This window comes from Nematolebias whitei, chromosome 5 (assembly GCF_014905685.2).
Source record: "Nematolebias whitei isolate Nwh7 chromosome 5, NemWhi1, whole genome shotgun sequence".
NCBI classification, from domain to species: Eukaryota; Metazoa; Chordata; class Actinopteri; order Cyprinodontiformes; family Rivulidae; genus Nematolebias; species Nematolebias whitei.
In genome coordinates, this window is record NC_056502.1 from 20,896,577 (window position 1) to 20,902,217 (window position 5,641).

The 5,641-nt window shown below is 40.6% G+C and overlaps 1 pseudogene; it reads left to right on the forward strand.

The window, feature by feature from the left end:
* LOC119410295 overlaps positions 1–5,641 on the forward strand; it is a 9,461-nt pseudogene that overhangs the window by 1,087 nt on the left and 2,733 nt on the right.

Here is a 5,641-nt window from a genome sequence, read left to right on the forward strand (position 1 = left end):
CATCTATCCATCCATCCATTTATCCATCCATCCATCCTTCCATCCACTCATCCATCCATCCATCCATCCATCCATCCATCCATTTATCCATCCATCCATCCATTTATTCACCCATCCATTCATCCATCTATCCATCCATACATCCATACATCCATGCATCCATCCACCCACCCATCCATCCATCCATCCATGCATCCATCCATTATCTCCCTCTTGTTCTGAAGTTGGGTTGTGGGGGCAGCAGCTTGAGCAGGCCCAGACATCTCTTTCTGCAACAAACTCTTCCAGTTCTTCCAGTAGGTTTCTAAAGCGTTCCCAGGCCCAACAAGTTATGTAGCAGCATGTCCTGGGTCTTGCTCGAGGCCACCCTTCAGAGAAAACTCCTTTCAACCACCTGTATGTGCAGTCTTGTTCCACTACCCAAAGTTCATGACCAAAGGTGAGGGTAGGAACGTAGACCGACCGGTGAACACAGAGCTCCAAAATGTCCTTCAAAGCTGAAGTTTGTGCTCCCATTTGGAGAGTAGTGAGGACTTCATGCTGTGTTTAGGTTCGTGATGAGTGAATGATCTGTTAGCGGTGGTCATGTATGTTGTGTTCCTCCCATAACCAACACCGTCCAACAGTTTTGTCTTCGGTCAGTTTGCTGACCCTTTTTGGTTTCATATGTTAGATGAAACAAAAATTCTCCAAGCGTTTCTCACGGCCTACGTCTGCTCGTGTAAAACCAAATTGTTTTTTTTCCTGCTGATGGTCCATACTAGTTGGCATTAAACAGTAATTATTGTTCTGCCAGCAGCTTGCGTTCTCAGACCAGCTTCTCTTAAAAGCAATTATCAGAACAGAAACAGCTAAGCGGTGGCCGTATTCCAGGCAATAATTACAGAAACGACTCAGTGCCAACATATGCAGAACAGGATGCATTAAAAAACAAAAAAAAAGTGAAAACCAAGAGTTTAGAGTTGGTTCAGATGCTATGCTGAGAGGCAGAGGGTTTGAATGTTCCTCTTTATGTAATTATACTTGAATATGGCTTAACTTTTCCACTACCTGCTGCCTTCACTTTCACCTTTACAAGATTAATCTCTAATATTCTTGATTTTAAAATTGATAATGGCTGTAACTTTATTTTTACGCATGTGACCATGACATTGGGCAGCTGTAATGTTGTGTATGGTTTGGGTTTTTTTGTTTTTTGGAGGTTGAGGGGTCACGTTTCTACCCTACGGAGCACTTCAGACGTATAACTGTTAACGGTTCAGTCGTACTGCTGTGTGTTTTGGGTCTCTGTGTTTAGGCTTCCTTGGTTTTCTGAAACCATATAATTTTCCTTTGCGCTGTTTCTGGAGCCGCAGATGTGGGGGGGTAGCGGGATACCCAGATCACTGGGATTTGGACAAGTTTTTGAAGACACCTGTTCCTGCATGTTGGAATCGGGTCAGATTTTGTGGGTATTAACGTGCCAAATATGGCTGCAGGGCTAAGATTATGGGAAAAGTCCTCTCTCTTATGGGAATGCTGAGGCACAGTATCAGAAAGGAAACGGCTATAATGGATATTTTTTTTGTGTGCTGACACTTTTTTTAGAGGGAATCTGTGGCTGTTTATTTTGAAATATGGGGATTAACTGGAGAAAAAGACTCAATCTAAATCTCAGGGAAACGTTTATGTGCTAATAGTTTTGCTTAATAGATTATGGCCTCGTTTTATTACGATTTTCAGGCCTTTAGTTGTTTGAATGAGAAGCTGTGTCTGTGTTGTGCCATTATTTGGGTTATTTTCTTTGAAGATTATGTTGTGGAATCACACAGCACCTCTAAAGCATGTGATTCACCGTAGGAATTTGAAGTAATATAAGGGATTTGGTGGATAAGCTTCTGCGCCACACTTGTGACCCTCCATCACCACTCATGTTTTCTCAAAAGAAAAAACAAAAAGAACCGTAAGCTCACCAATGGACAAACGAAACACAGAATGTGACTTCAGGCCAAAAGGTTAAGTTTCCCCAGTATCACCTTTCATCTGCTTGTTGGGCAGGCACAAGTTGCTTATTTGAAACAGGAGTCTGGGAGCCTTTCATGCGCCCGTCCACTTTCCTTCAGTGTGTAGACATAATCATGTGGGGGGGGGGGGGGGGGGGTGAGGAGAAGCTCAGTCAAACCTGAGGCTGCTGTCTGCGTAGGGGGTTGAGTGATCAGATGGAGCGATAGGACGAGTAAATACCCTGCGTCTCTAACAACAAGTCATGTTACGTCCATCAAGCCATGACACGTTTGTCACCGTCCACTACACAATAAGAAACCACAAAGTATTGGACTTTTTTTTGTAAACCTCTTTTCTATGAGTTTCTGTTTCAAGTTGTGGCAACTGACAAAACAAACCACAACAAAGTTTTTTTTTTTTTGTGCGGAAAATATGACTTTTTTTTTTCCTTCATTCTATCCCGTGCGCTACTGCAGTCCCACATTTTGGGAGGATGTGTGGAAGCACGTCTTTATCTGATAAAGTCCGTATCCAAGCATGTAATTTCCACTTTAATCTCTTTTATCACTGGTGGTTTCAAGAGCTCAATTGGGCTTATCTTCACTCATTTATCTTCTACGTACCATTTATCTTCACTGGTTTTTGTAAAGAAAAAAGAACAAAAAAGAGCAGATGTTATCTGAAATATTTTTAATCAGCTAATTTTAGTTTTAGTGTTTTGTGTTTGTCGGTCTGTCTGTAAGCAAAAGTATATAAAAAAAAGACAAATTACCAGTACACAAAAATTTTATTAAATTGGGTTTAAAAGTTTAATTTATTTTACTAATTTTATTTGTTCAGTAGATTAAAATGGCCATTGAAACAAGCCGCTAGCTAGCTTGGCTAGATAGCTAATGTTAGCTAGCGGTTGCTAGCAGCGTGGATAAAATTTTGTTGAACTTTGACCTGATGGTTTTTGTGTACCGTAATTTTTCCTGACAGACAGGAAGCAATAAAATTAAAATAACTGTCAATTTAAATGTTTAAAAAATCATGTAAGGAATGCTTTGTCACAGTTTTTGATCTTGCAAAAGTATTGAGCATGCTAAACTTGTATTAGCATGGGAGCTAGCTTCCTTAGTTGGTTGGCTACCCACATCCAATAAATTGATTTTTACGTGGAATGCTATAAAACATTAGTTATACTTTTTAAAGAATAACATACAGTTTATTGTCAATCGTACATTTTTCTCATCTTTTCAGCTTCTTTTTTTCAGCTATTTAAATTTTGTTGTTCTTAAAAACAATAGTTCATTATCGGTTACTGTAGGCGTCGCATCAATTAAATGTGAAGGGGATGTGTCCCCCTCACATTTAAAAAATATTCATTTGGACCCCCTCACATTTACCATGAGATATTAGTTCATCCAGTGCTCTTTCTATTTCTTTGTGAACAACTCCATTCCACTTGATTAATAGGAGAATACCGGTACTCAAACCACTCCAGGTTTTCCTGGTTACCTACAACAACTCGCCACACCGCATGCAGTATTTCACCTCGGTCACTTGCCTTGGCAGGACTCTCATCTCCTCATGGTTTTTTGTCAACGGGGCAGGAGGAGGAGAGGGAGACACCTCTGTGTTGCGTGCTAGCTTAGCGCTACATTAGTGCTGTCAGTTGTTGACCGCGGTGGGGGTGGGGTGTTAGAATGTGTGAGAGAAGTGGAGCACTACATCTGTAGCATCTTAGCTAGCACATCTGTATTGCGTGCCACTAGCTTAGTGCTACGTTAGTGCCAGCAGTTGTCAACTGGGGTAGGGGTTTAGGATGCATGAGAAAAGTGGAGCATACTTTATTCACACAAGGAGAACTGTTGGTCAGGCTACTTCTTGTTTGCCATGCTCTCTAAAATAGTTACTGAAGCAAGTGCTTACACTTAGATGTTTAACTACTCATTAATATACACCAGAATGCAGGAAATGGCAAATACTTTATTCAAAATTTTGTAGGGGAGGACCCCAGACCCGCCCACCAGTGTGTCCCCCCACATAACAAATGCTTCTGGCACCAATGTCTTTTACTATGACGTTTGTAAAAATACAATTCGTTGTCCTTTGTTATGATGCAGAGGCATTACCATCACGTTTGTGTTAAAGTTGACTGTCAAAATGGTTTCTTAAGCCCACACTAAATTATATTCATTTATTTTTTTCTTTTTATTGACTGAACTCAGGATTGTTGTTTTTGTCTTTCTATTTAGCTTGCTACATGCCAATAATCAACCTTTCCATTTAGGATAATCTTGTTCTCAGAGCCCTTTAGTACAATACACCATTAGATGTAAAACATTATCATAGTAGTAGAAGAACAAACTTTTAGGCACAGCAAAGAAACAGTTGTGCTCATGTAAAGATAGTTCTGTTTGTGTAGAGGGTGGGACATTGTTTACATCCTGACCCTGGACTTGAGAAAAGATGGCGCCCTCCCCTCTTTGTTGAGCCTGCACCTCATTAAACTCAGATGTGGCCTCTCGTAGTGAGGGCAGCAGCAGCAGTATGTGTAAAAATCCATTTACAGACTCTTTCCCGTCACAGTTCTCAGGCATAATTCTTTCAGATGAGGCCTTGTTAAATGTTTTCATAATTATGTTTTATTTGGTGTGTGTGTGGCCTCACTTATAATATTTAGGAAAGAGATAAGACCATTCAACCTTACTTTTGTGCGGCATTTTATTACGTACTATAACATAGCTGAAACCTATATAGATTTACATCTATGACGAAGACATTTGTCTTGTGTCTTGCTCTTTAGCCAGCTCATACCAAATATACTTGGCAGACACATGCTGGGTCCACTCAGATAAATGGCATCCAACAGGCAGACGGTCACAGAAGCTTCATTCCATCAGTAAATATGCTGCTTCCTTTCTTTTTAAAAGAAGTCATACCCTGCTGAACATTTTGATAAACTCAGCGTCTCTCAGCCGTGTTTGTTGTTGCGTTTGAAATAGATCAGATATGAGCTTTTGAAGCACATGTGGACCGTGTCATTCCTCATGTTTGGGTACGCGCTCCTCTGGCCCACGGCCTGCACGCCGACCCAGCTTGTCGCTGCAGTGTCAGAAATGCAGGAGAGGATTAAATTAGAGCCCGTCTGCATCGTATGTCGTGTTGTGAAGGTTTGTTATGGAAACTTCGGAGCCCCATGCTGAAGCTGGTATGAGCACCATGTGTGCTGCTTGTGACAGTGCTCTTCATTAACTCTGGTTGTTCATGTTTCTTAAAAACAAAACACAGAGTTTGCTTTTCCTTTTGGAATTTTGACTCATGAGGCTGGTAGATTATGTCGTCTCTGTGTTTACCACAGTTGCTAAGCAGTGACAGTTGCAAGATCCTGACGAGCCTGGGGGTTTTGTTGATGAACTGAAGAGTGGTATCCCCCAGACACGTCAAATATTTGCATGAGAAACTAGTTTTAGATCTTAGAGCAATCCTTGTTTAAAACAAAAACTGGTGAATTAGTCAAGACCTGTGGTGGAAGTTCATTTCTTTAATAGCTATAAAGTTAAAGTACATAGATATTACAGGCTTTACTTTGTGTTTGCCTGTTGTTACATTATTTCCCTTTACACATCTATCTATCTATCTATCTATCTATCTATCTATCTATCTATCTATC